The sequence below is a fragment of the Cervus elaphus genome, chromosome 32 (genome assembly GCF_910594005.1).
Source record: "Cervus elaphus chromosome 32, mCerEla1.1, whole genome shotgun sequence".
Lineage (NCBI taxonomy): Eukaryota > Metazoa > Chordata > Mammalia > Artiodactyla > Cervidae > Cervus > Cervus elaphus.
The window spans coordinates 44332859-44346539 of NC_057846.1; the positions used below are offsets into that span (position 1 = coordinate 44332859).

Here is a 13681-nt window from a genome sequence, read left to right on the forward strand (position 1 = left end):
TCAACACTCGGTCCAGTGAGGTGGCTGCCGCTAAAGAACCGCACTTTCAGATGAGGAAACAGAAAGAGAAGGTAAGAAATGCAACCAAGGGCACGCAGCTGGCACGGAGCAATGATATCAAAGTTAAGAAAAGACCATCTCAAAGCAAACAGGATTTTAAGGAGAAAAGAAGAGCCATTTCTGCATCAAGAAGGGTTTAAAAGGTAGTTTAAAATAGGTAGAGTAGGTGAAATGCTACAGATGTAAATCTTAAAAAGGCCCACATTCACAGCACACTGGGTTGAAAGTGTGTCTTCTGAGAATTAAAAACCCACGATACACATTAGCCCTGGATAACTGGATGCACTTGACCAGAGAAGAATGCGAAACTGTGGTTATTTCTTATTTACCTTTAAACTTCTGCTTAGAAATGAGAAGGGTGACACCCCTTTAAAAGGTGCTCGATGAATGAAAATAGGAGATAAAAGTGAGCCAAAATTCAGAAATACCACAAACAGAGGAAAACAAAGCTGATTATAACAAAGCCTATTCACAAAAGAAAAGGGACAGTCTGCAATCTTGTCAAAAGACGGGCAAGATGGTCTGAATGAGGTTAGCAGAAGACAGGAATCTGCATAGGATGACCACAAGGATGAGCAAGGTGAGTATCTGTCTGCAATAAAACAGTTTTAAAGATAGTAACGCAGTTAGGCTTGGCTTCAGTCTGGCTTAGAAAAAGTAAGAGGAACCTTTCTGCCCTTCATCACTCCATCCATAAATTCAATGCAAATAATACAGTGGTGGGGGTGGGGGGAGTGGATGGAAATTTTAAACAAGATTGGTCACAAGCTGACAGATAAGGCCGGGGTGACAGAGACGTGGAGATTAATTCTCAAAGCAGCTTTCAGGACCTCTGGTGCCACCTGCACCAGCAGCCCTGATCCCACGAAAAAAAAAAAAAGCAAAAAGGGAGGCGACAACAGCGATAAACACACCACTGTTTTCATAGGTCTGGTGAAAATGCTCACTCCTCAGAAAGCTGCTTAAGAGAGCCTTAAGAGAAAGTCAGGGACACTGAAAACAACACTGGCAGTCCCTTTAACACAGCAACTGCCCCAGGATGACCAAGCAACATTTTCATAAGTGCAGTTTTTGAAGACTGCTCATCACAGCATTGTTTACAATGGCGAGAAACCTGATACCTAAATTATCAAAAAGGGATTAAATACATTATGGTATACTCGTACAATGGAATACCAAAGAGGGATCAGACATATTATCATATACTCCTACGGTGGAATACCGAGCAGCTGTGTGAAAAAAGGAAGATATTAACCCACAATGCCAGGGTATGAGGACTTCCCCTGGTTAAGACTTCACCTTTCAATGCAGGGGGCTGGGGTTTGCTCTCTGGTCAGGGAGCTAAAACCCTACATGCCTTATGACCAGAAAACAAAACATACAACAGATAACAACGTTCTAACAACTTCAGTAAAGAGTTTAAAAATGGTCCATATTAAAAAAAAAAAAAAAACTTACAAAAACAAAAACAGGGTATAGCAAAAGGAGACAGGAACCAACGAGAGCTGTTCTGATTGGCCACAGCGGGAGCCGTCAGAGCAATATGACTGTACTGCATCTGATTATAACACCAGTATGATCATCCATCAGTCTGCATGGGTATAAATCAAAGGCTGGATAAATGAATAACTGGGACAGCAAACGCCCTGTGCGGAAGGTGCCAAACACAGTGGGGAGATCCCCTGCCCCGCCCCAAGGAGGTGGAGCAGGACCCCCACTCCCGACGTGGGGGCTGCCTTCTTCCCAAGAGCACTGGTGGAAAAGGCACAAAGAGGAACTTCGCAGGAGAACTTGACAAGCATCCCCTCAGCCAGGACACCAAGGTTACAGTCACGCAGACAGGAGGTCGCCCTGAAACAATGCCATGAAAACCACACTCTGCCCCGGCGGTCTCTCTCCCCCCCACACACAACCCCGGTTGAACCAGGAGAAAAACGTCAGACAGATCCCAGTTGAGGGGCACTCAACAATATCTGACCAGTACGCCCCCCCACCCCCAGACTGTCCAAGTCATAAAAACCAAGAGAAGTCTAAGAGACTGTCCCAGGCAAGAAGAGCCTGAGGAGACGTGAGGACTGAAGCCTGGCGTCCTGGTTGGGGTCCTGGAACAGAAAAAGACAAGAGATAAAAACCAAGGAAGTCTGAGGAAGCGGGGACTTTGGCTAATGACGACCTATCAATACTGGCTCATTAGTTCTGACAAACACACCACATCAAGGTGAGATGTTACTGACAGGGGAAACGGGAAGCTCTCAGTCCTAGCTTTGCAGTATTCTATAAACCCCAAACTCTCCTAAAATAAAAAGATTAGTTTTAAAAACGGAAAAGGGAAAATTTTAATGAAGATATATCAACTCATGATGCTTCAGAATGGTGGCCAATATGTAATATATGAAAGATGAGTCACTAGATAGCACATGTTATAAAACTAGTTTTGCTTAAAAAATACACATATATATCTATATGCCAAAAAGTCTCTATGGCAAAAGACCAACCATACATCAAATCACCGACCTAGCGATTTTCACCGTCTCCTCTGTACTTTTCTAGAGTAGTTGGTTTTGTCTCTCCACTGAGCACTGGTTACATTTAATATTGAGCCTCATTAATTTCCATAGTCAAGAACACTGTTGTTTTATTTTGGGGAAAAATTAGGTGTCTCACATAGAATTTATATAGAGTCCATTTTAGTTCAAAATAATATGCACTTATAAAACAGCTGAACTTTAACTTTTTCAAGAGGAAACATTTCAAAAGGCAGTACATTTTAAAAAGGCAAACATTTAAAAAGTGACGGAAAGCGTGGAATTTAATCAGACCTGGAGTGTAATCCTAGTTTCACCATTTACTGTCGGTGTGACCTCGGGCGGTTCAATCCCCTCCTCTGCCCTCTTTAACAATGGGGAAAATGTAACACAACAAGCCTCTGGATCTGCAGAACTGACCTAACATTTATTTGCCTATTTATCAATATAAACACGTATTTATATACCACATAAATATATTTTATCACCTCAAATTTTATTAGAAATTATCTGAGTGGTAGCAAAGAGTTCAATGTATGCCAAGAGCCTGACCCTACTGAGGTTCCATAAGGGCAATTGTTATTGTTATCAATAATAATAATATTAAAAAATTCAAGAAAAAATCAAACACTATCAGAAAAAAATTTCACGTCTCAAAGACTCTAACAGGGAGCACCCAGAGACAAGATCAGCAGCTCAGCCCATCTCACACCATCTGCTGCGAGGTCCCAGAGCCTCTGCTAACTAGACATTCATTAGGGCGATTAAACACATTAACGTGCCCACAGGACTGCTGCTGAGAATACTAAGTGAAAGCCACTTGTCCAATCATAGCCAGCTTAAAACTAAACTTTGGAACAGTAATGTACCAAGTGCCTCCCTTGCTATGGAAATACACTTTCCCTACCTGTGAATGGAATGTCAATACAAATTAACACCAGCCATAAAACACAAACCAAACTGATTCAAATCCCTGGACTACAAACAATGAACTTTACTGAAGATGCTTTAGACAAGACACATATTTTGATCAAAATTCAGGGCTGGTAGTTCCGTCTCAATACTGATGTTTAAAAATTATCCCAAATATAAGCCTTATAGTACACAAAATCACAAGAGAATAAACAAATCTAATCATGACATTAGTGGACTTTTGTAACAAAGCTAAACAACCCAGATCAGAAGAACCATTTGTCTCCAGTTAAAACTTAACCCAGCCTGATTTATCATATGGTCCAAGACAGACTCATATTTTAAGACCTGCTAATTTAGGAAGAAATGAATCCAACCATAAGCAAAATAATATTAAATCATTGTGCCAATTTTTTCTTGTTGTCATTGTTTAGGCGCTAAGTCGTGTCCAACTCTTTTGCTACCCTATGCACTGTAGCCTGCCAGGGTCTTCTGTCCATCAAATTTCCCAGGCAAGAAAACTGCAGTAGGTTGCTATTTCCTTCTCCAGGGGATCATCCCAATCCAGAGATCGAACCCATGTTTCCTGCATTGGCAGGTGGATTCTTTACCACTGAGCCACCAGGGAAGCCCGTCAGTTTTTTTCCACTACACTAGAAAATGCAGATTGTGCAGTTTGGTTCTGGTGAAAGAAGTTAATGTAAACACCTTTTGAAAGAACAAAAATGTAGATATAATCCAGGAACTAAATTCAGGTTCACATAAAATTCAGGCATTGAGATCATAACTACACCAAGACTGATTTTATAACACATTCCAAAGCACCTGTATCCAGTAAGTCTTCCTCCAACTTTTCTGAAAGCAGTTGTTACGAAAACCCATCCCGGTGACGTCACTCTAGCTAAACACTTTAAAAGCTAATGGCATATTTTTATCACATATGCTTAAGTGAGCAAATTTTAAATTTGAGAATGGATGTGACTTACGGGAAGAAACAATTGTCATTGAGAACTACATCTGGCAGGTAGACTAAGGGAAATAAACTTCTGGTTTTAAAAAAAAAGAGATTGACTATAAGGTTTTGAGTAAGGTAAGTTTTCCTAAAAACTATAAAAGCATATGTGAAACGGGAATTCCACTTGTTTCGGGCAGCAACATTGTCTACGGTGTAAGAGTACATTCATCTGCCACATTCTCTCCCGGGTGTCGTGTTCTCCAAATTTTAAACAATAATTGAAGAAGGGACCGTCCACTAGAGCCACCTGGGAAGCCCATAAGAAACCATACATATTACCTCATTTAACCCATGCAAGATTACTAGACAATTTTCACTATTTTAAGTGGAGACACTGCGTCTGAGTGCTTTAAGGAAGCTGTCCGACTCACACAGGTAATAAGGGAGGGACCACCCATGACTTCATCATCACAACACACACACCCATTATCTACACATTGTATCTGACATTCTGAGGTTTCTGACTTATACTTTCTGACTCTCTCAATTAATCTGTTCCTGTGATAGCTGCTGCTTATGTAAATACACTCTTGCATTCACCCCACTGCATTGTGATCGTTCACTCATCAATAATTCCCTACTCAGTGATGAGCTTCTGGAGAGAAGAGCCCACCCTCTGCCCATCTCTGGAACCTCAGACCACAGTGCTGCACTCAGCACGCCTGCACGCATTTCCTGTTAGTACCTAACAGTGGTTCTGATGTTGATTTTACTATCTGCTCACAAGTGGTGAACGTGACAGAATCAGCTCCAAGATACCTGACAACCACCATCAGAATCAGGGCAGGCTCCGGCAGAAAGAAGATTCAGTATGATCAGCTTCCATTTGCTGGGTGGTTCTTAAAAGCAGTATTTAGATACTACATTGTATGGGCTTCACTGGTGGCTCGGACAGTCAAGAATCTGCCTGCAATGCAGGAGACCCAGATTCAATCCCTGGGTCGGGGAGGTTCCCCTAGAGAAGGGAAAGGCTACTCACTTCAGTATTCTTGCCTGGAGAATTCCATGGAGAGAGGAGCCTGCTGGGCTACAGTTCAGGGGGTCACAGAGTCAGAGATGACTGTGCAACTAGCACTATGTGGTTTACAGGGTTTTCCTTTCTACGTTTAATAAAGCTGCGTCTGTACTCACATCAGTCCACTTTCAGTAGTTTATTCACACAGCACCACACTCATAACACATGCAAGAATGAAGGAAAAAATATGACAAGGTAAATCATCAACAGGGTAACATTTTGCTAAAAAGCTACCTTTTCATCAGGACTCCAGAGTCCAAAAGGGCAAGAGTATACAATTTATATGCTTTCCAAGGCAAGAAGCTAACAGGGTTGGTTATTAATGACACTTTGAGACTGTTACAAAATGACACAGGTTAATACTTAAGGACATCAAGTCTCTCAAAATAAAATATTTACAAGATTAAGTTTGTTTTGTTATTCAAGTCTTAGAACTTGAAAGTATAAAAAAAAATGATGACCTTGTATTAACATTCAGTGACAGAATTACTGATACTTTTTATCCTTTTAGGGGAACTTTTACCTAATAAATCTTAAGTGTCTGCCCGTTTGTGGTTTTAGTTTTCCTTCCCCTTCTAGAAACTATGTGTCCTTTTGTGGTATTTACCTTTCTCTTCCCATTTTCCACCCACCCCTAACCCCAAACCTGCTTTGAATGTCTGTCTTTACTCTTTCAAGGCAAGGCAGTGAACTGAAAAGGCAAGAACTCTTGAATAAAGAGTTAAAAATGCCAGCATTGTATGATTACCCTCTCTTTGGAGTAAGTTTAGTCTTCTAGAATACCCATCTAATTCTTAGAAGCAGAAAACACAGGAAGCTCAATGTTCCAAGAAAAGTTAATAATAACTGATTCATCCTGGCTACCCAGGAAATACACAGCAAGGACGTGGGTTCCATGCAAATACAGCCAACAAATTCATCTAGTAATGCCTGCCACCCAGGGACGAGGAAAATAGAAAAAGGCTCATGGAGCAAATACACAAAAGGCGTAGGAAGAAAACAACAATAAATGCAGTGTGCTGAGCAGGAATCAGAGCTGGATGAAGCCCATGACAGGCCAGGGAGCGCTACAGACAGAAGAGGCAAGGTGGTACAGAAGTCATCACCAAGGGGGAGCGACAGAAACGAGCGGGGCTAGGTGGGAAACCGGGGCTGACAAGTGATAACAAGAAAAGACCGCAGGGGCTGGCTGGGAAGGGGTACGCCCAAGGAAACCGAGGGGAAAGAGAACAGAGAGCATTCTTGACGGGAGGCTGAGTCATAGAAAAAGGCAGGAAGGAAAGACACCAAACAAGAAATTCTGGACAGATGAGAAATAAACACTAAAGTGAGACCAGGTGATAACTAGGCAGGGCAGAAAGGCAAAAAAAAAAAAAAAAAAAGAATGAGGTAAAAGAAGCCTCTGTGAAAGGAAATACTAAAAAAAAAAGACAAATGGTTTCAGGAATTTCACTTTATTAAATTTTAAAATCTGTTTTGTTTCTGTTTCTCTGTTGGGTAAAACTTGATTAAGAACAATGGTTTCCACAATCTCCAGGGGAGAAAAGGTATTGATGAGGTCAACTGACTTAGCAAGAGTTAGAAGAGCTGAAAACAGTCCAATTTACTCATGTCTGTTAACCATCTTAGCTCTAACCCACAGACTGACTTTCACACTGACCACATGTACACACACATTAATGACCTTAATGATCAACTGCTTCATTTGTTGATCACAAAAGCTTCCTCTCTCTCACTTTTTCTCTTTTTGGGCTTATCAGTGTGTGGAGAAATCCCTGCTTCTTACTATGGCGGTAAAAAAGAAAGGGCAGAGTAAGAGTGTGGCCTTTACATCAATATTGCTACAAAGAAGTCTGATGGAAGCTTAAAACAAGGTTAGAACAATAATGGGGAAAAGATGTAAATTTCCTGTAAATTCTACTTCTGGGCTCCTACATAACTAAAAACAGAACATCGTGATCATGCTTCATTTCCCTCTAGGAAACAGAGGAAGAAAACAAAACACCAAATAAGAACATAAAAACAGTAAAAAAAAAAAAAAAAAAAGAAAGAAAGGAAAAAGAACGACAATTACTCTACTCTTGATCCTAGGAAAGTCTGTTCGTGAAGCTATGATTCATATAATTCTTATTTTTAAGCTGAAAAAATACAGTCATTGGATTTTTACAAAAATCCATGCAAGAAAAAAGCAGGCACATACACAGGCCGAAGGAAGATAAAGGAAATGAACCTGGAGTCACAGAGTTTTGAACAATCACTGAGAAGAAGCAATTCCTCGACATCCGGCACTTTGAGGAATTCTTCAGTGAAAGTCAACGTCTGGGGCCAGCATCCTACTACAAGCTCCCATTTCCCCTATTGTATCTACTACTTTTCTATCCACGCAGAAGCAAACTCTGATTGTAAGCAGATTACCAGCTTTAGCAGTAGAGGAAAAAATTACTCAATATTACACACTAAAGCAATGGGTTAACAAAGACAATGTAAGACACACGAGTCATGCCACTTTGTAATTGCAGAACTATCTTCTTTCAGCTGCTCACAAGTGCTAAACCGCATTGGGTTGCTTCTTGAAATTTGCCTTTTCTTCAGTTTTTTTTAAACCATTCTTCCATGAATATTATATCAGATCACTTGGCCCTACGGTCTTTTCACAGGCATCTGACATGATTACTTCTGGGAATGCTGCTGTTCCAAGGCACTGGGACACATCTTGAAGGAACAAACCTGGTTTTCTGTCCCTACTGACGACATGGTGAAAAGAGGACTCTCTAAGCTCAGAGAAGACGTGGAAGCCAAACTGTGCTGTTTCCAAGGTAAGACACCCTAAAAAGAAAAGAAAACAAACAAACAAACAAACAAAAAGTTAAAAATCAACCAGATTTCCAAAAGAAACTCTAATAAAGTAGTGAAAATTCTAAGACTGAATAAGTAACGCATAAAAAACTTTAATCTTTCACTTCAGTTTTTAATATTCTATAGTTTCAAAAAAAAATGTTACAGGGCATCACAGGTTACATAATAAAAAATACTGCAAATAACTTGCTGTTCCTGAAATTAACAAAAAGTATCCATTAAAATTACAAAGAAATTTTGGTGACTGACATTTTGATCTTTACCTTGGCCAGAACAGAAGACAGGTTTTGAGAAAACACTATTTCTCTGTGTTCATATCTGACTTGGAAATGGTATGAACAAGTGTCATTTATATGGAGCCATAAAGTGAGTTACAGAATTGATGCCCTGGAAAATTTCTTCCAGCCATAAAACTCTGAAATTGCACACTATCTGGTGATAAAATCTTGAAGCCAGTGAGCCAGCTGTAGGGAAGCCATTTGACTTTGCCCTGATTCTCCCATCTATAAAATACAGGGCTGGTTCTTCCAACAGGTGGAGATGGGTACCAGGATCACCTGAGGAGGACTTAAATACAGCTGCCCCGCCCCCCCCCCCCCCCCCCCCCCAGCTGTGGCTCTAGGGAGCTCTAATCTCTGGATTAAGAGGAGGCATCTGTCACTGTCACTGTATAAGCAGCCCTGGGTCGTTCTGTCTACACTCGTGCTTAAACCACCACCATACTGGTCAGGGTGCCACTCTACCACCCTCAGAGTCATAAAACTGGGCAGGAGGGACACCATCACCCCAGCTTGACAGGTTTAGGACAAATGAATCACTGTCTCTTTCTCTAAAAATCCCTGTTCAGAGAGGAAGCTGAAACTAAGATTGAGGCTAACGTGCCAGTTGGATAAAAACACTTCCATGTAGATTCTTTTAGCCCCAACTGTAGCCTTGGATAATTAAATAGAAAACAACTGTGGGCAATATTCACAGCCATCAGCTCCTTTGCTGACGGGCCATCCCAGAATATGAGCTGATGTTAAAAGGAGAGCAGCACTGTGTCATTTCTTACTGAAACTACAAGGCTGTCCCCCTGACCCCCCAGCAGAAGTGATGTGTCCCCCAGAACACGTACCTGCAGAGCTGCTAACCAGGCCCGGGCCTGCTCCAGGGCACCTCTTCCTCGGATTCCAGGGCCAATGGTAGTGCTCCCTATCGGCGGGGTCATGTGGGTTCAGCGGACTCTGTTGGCGCCCAACACCCCCAAAATAACACTGTCGTCTCCCAACTAAAGGGACATACAACTGGGCTTTCGAAGAAAACCATTTTCCTTCATCTTGCTGCGTTCTGTTTGCGGGCCCTCATCCAAGTCCATGTGGCTTCCGAGTGACCTTACTCCAGGTCTGTTACCAAACCAACAGTGCTGCTTTACTTTTGTTTTTTAATCCACCAGAGAAATACAGCTTGGTTGGAAGAGGCCTCCAGGCCCCAAAAGTGTGCTCGGTTGTCCAAGACAAGCTGAAGAAGTGAGTCAAGATTTCATGTAAGGACCAGGCAACCGGACAGATGGGCACCGGAAGCCTTCCATGACACTCCCATCCTGGTAAGTTACATTCACTAGGGGGTTAAAAGTGTTTTTAAAAAGAAAGGTAGTAACGAGTTCATTCAGTACTGTTTTATTTCACATGAGTAGACACTGAATTAGTATCCTAAACAGTCACGGCCCTCTGTCCTTGTGAATCACCGTCCTAGAATTCAACAGGAGTAACCAAGCAAGAGCTCTACTGCTCACTCAGCTTTGAAATGCAAAGTCCGGTTTCTCTTCTTGGTGCTTCCAGTCACATCAAAATAGAGTCCCCTCAACCATTTCATTACCAACCTCTTCTGCCTGGAAAATCCGGCATAGCCTCTGTACCTGAGGGTCACTGCCACTGTGAGTGCTACTCTGAAATTGTAAAAGAGTTTGTGCAGCTGAGAAACTAGGGTCAAGTTCTAGCTCTCTCTTCTATCTTTGATAAAGTAAAGCTCCGGGGAGAATCCACCCTGATTCCAGAGCCAGGCTGCCTGCGGTTCGCATCCCGTCTCCCTGGCTTACTGCTCGTATTGTGATCTCAGGTACGTGGCTGAATCTCTCTGTGCCTCAGTTTCTCCATGTAAAAAATGGGACTATAACGGGACAACAGGGTTGTTGTGAGAGTCAAATAAATCTAGATGCAAAAGCACATTCTAGGCACTCCATCAATAGTAGCTATTGTTATTTGCTTTATGTAACTCCAAATTCTCATACTTTTCCACATGTGTACATAATGTTTGCTCAATGTTTACCCACTTGAGGCCTGGGACCACATCTTGAGTTTTTCTGACATTCCCCCATGGCACCTACTAGTCACTCAAGAGGTAAAAATGAACCTACTTGGTATAGATTGTTATACCAGATGAACAAGGAAGTTCTCACACACAGACCTGTACAAACATGTATTCCCTACCCTCAGACAGCCTGTATTTTGGGTGGGGAAACAAAACACAGGGAAACACTCCTACAACAATATAAAGCCATAAAAGATTGAATGCCAAGGGTTCCTTGTGAGCTGGGGCCGTGGAGAGGGCGAGCCTGCAGTGGCCCGCCCTGCCCCTGGAGGCAAGTGGAACTTCCACAAGAGGCGGGCACAGAGAGCGGATTCTGGCATACCTGTTCATCCCACAAACATTCACTGCTCACCTTCCGCAGGCCGAGATACGGCCATGAGGGACCTAGAAAAGGCCCCAGCACCGCAGGACCTAAAAGGGCACTCACTCCACGTGACAGCTGAGTTCTGAAGTAAGGAGGAAGGGGTGTTCTTCTCTCGGATGAAACACAACACCGCTTCAGCACCTCACAGACAGGAGCCAAGGCTGGCATTACGGTTGCTCCGGCTTCCAACAATGGCAAACCCACAGAAGTTAACAACTTTTCCTGTTCTGTACTCTCAATATGCTCCACTGTTTATGAAGCACGTTAAAGAGACATTCTCTATTATTTCTGAACACAAATAACATATAAGAGGTTTACAGACACACACAGTCAGTATTGTTGGAAAGGTTTTCAGAGGCCATGGAGGTCCAAACGAAAGTCCGTTCATAAAGCCCTGGGCTCTGGCTCCTCCCACCCTCTTCCTTCCTTCCCTCCTCTACTAGCGCCTGCCCACAGACATCAAACATCTCCCAGGGAAGTGCCTGAAGATGCATGTGGTGGCAGGAATCAGTTAGTCACCATGGGCGGAAGGATTAACACTTGCATCTTTGTCTTCTACATCCTTCCACTGATGACAAACCTCCACTCATCTCCTCCCGGAAGAGAATGCCTTTGGGTAAAGGAACCTCTTATACATATCGACTGGCAAAAGCGTTCTCAAATCCCTCACTGATGGCGGACCACTATACAAAGATGGGTTAAGTCCAACACGCTCTCATCACAAATAAGACACGTTTCTGAGCACTTCCCTCCTCCTCTGCAGGCCTTTCAACCGCTTCGACTCTCATAGGATGCACACTGCTGGATCCCACCATCGCCCCTGGAAACAGAATAATCTTCTTTTTTTTTTTTTGGTTGCCCTGCACAACTTGCCTGCCCAGTGATGGAAACCACGCCCCCTGCACTGGAAGTACAGTCTTAACCACTAGACTGCCAGGGAAGACCCAGAATAAACTTAAGGATGTCCAAACTACTCAATTAAATCCAGTCAAAAATTCCTTAATGCACAAAGTACTGGATTCAAATATGTTTAAGACATTCAAAGGCAAACTAAAAAATGAGGTTAGAACACCTACAACATAGATTACATAACATTCCTAACCTTCATGTACCCATGAATGTTAGACTCATCAACAAAGTAACAGTCAACCCACTGCTTTTTATTCCCTTGGTCTGGTACTGGAAAATCACCCTTCCTGTATGTCATTTGTTAACCTCTTAATTAGGAATGTCACTAAGAGACTAAACAGGGTAAGAAGAGACCTTTCACCAGGAGCAATTAAGGCTTTCCCAACATTTACTCTTTCTGAACGTCCAAGCACAGCCTCTTGATTGAGTGACAATGACATGTAATGGGAACTTTGATAAAAAAAAAAAAAGAGACACAGGGCTTTGGAAACTACTGAATACTCCAATAAAGGGACTAACTGCAATTCCATGCAATTGAAAAGCCACCTTCCAACTTGAAAAACACATTTACTCTGAGTCATTTTATATTGCCAACACCCTTGTTTTACGAAAAACAGAAACAGAAGCAATTAATGTACATATTCACCATTTGGACACATTCAAATCAAACTCGTGTACTCAAGTACTTCAGAGTAACCTCTGTTTATGCAAAAAGTTATCCCAAAGATTAAATGAGGTAAAGCGTGTAGATGATTTGAAACAAGTCTGGCAAACAACCACTACTCAACTTTGCCCAGTATTACTGTTTCTAATTTTCCAACTTTGTAATCATACTAAGCAGTTGTAAAGCATGATTATGTATACATAATGTATATAAGCTAATACGTGTTACTACCAGAAATAATGTTTTTATGTTATGCACCAAGCAATGCTACTCATCTAGACAGAGGTGTTTAATTTGAACAGAATAATCCAAAAAGCAGCAGAGAAAACTTGCTACGGGGCAGAATGTTAAATGTTAGCTCTAATCTCTGCTTATCAACTAAGGACACAGCCCCTACGTCGTCTAGTGCGAATTATAATCAGCAGTCAGCTGATTCTACAGAACTCGTTCAAAAGGAACAGTTAAGACCTCAACCTCGTGGATAAGGGGCCATTTACTTGCGAGGCTGCGCCAACCACTGAAATCTGATTACTTCAATACTGACGCTGAAATCCTACATAAATTCATTACATGTCTCTTGCCGGAATTTTTTTTTTTTTGCAAGTCCTTACACACACACACAAAATTATACCCCAAAGCCACTTAAACTGACAAGACGACATCATCCTGAACGCATCCGGCTTTTAAAACATTTCAGTCGCTTCGGCCACGCATCATTTACGATGACAGGGAATCGCTGACGATGTCAGGGACAGCGCAAAAGCCAGCTTGGAGAGCACGTGCCTTCCTAAGTCAATACGAAAAGTAACCCTACGCCCACATCACGAACGGGGGGGGGGGGGGGGGGAGAATCTTCGCGTTTCCAAGCTGAATCTCTACCCGGGGCGGGGGCGGCCAAGGCACACGCCCTCCTCGCATGCCGGGCCGGCGCCGCGGCGCCCGGGAGACCCCCGTCCCTTCGCCCGCGCGATCGGGCGCGTCGCGGCCGGACGCAGGTGGACTCCAGGCCGGG

General features: G+C 42.6%; 1 protein-coding gene across 2 annotated transcripts in view; it reads right to left on the minus strand.

Moving 5' to 3' along the window:
* The window catches only part of SLC20A2 (solute carrier family 20 member 2), a 109926-nt gene that overhangs the window by 95929 nt on the left and 316 nt on the right, over positions 1-13681 (minus strand). The window contains exons 1-2 of one of the 2 annotated variants that reach the window (XM_043893960.1): positions 9501-13613; positions 8255-8353 (exon numbers count right to left, since the gene is read on the minus strand). The exons of the other annotated variant lie outside the window; for it this stretch is intronic. The gene's annotated coding sequence lies outside the window, so the exon portion shown is untranslated. Of the gene's footprint in view, positions 1-8254; positions 8354-9500; positions 13614-13681 lie in introns of those variants that run through there. 2 annotated transcript variants of the gene reach the window in all.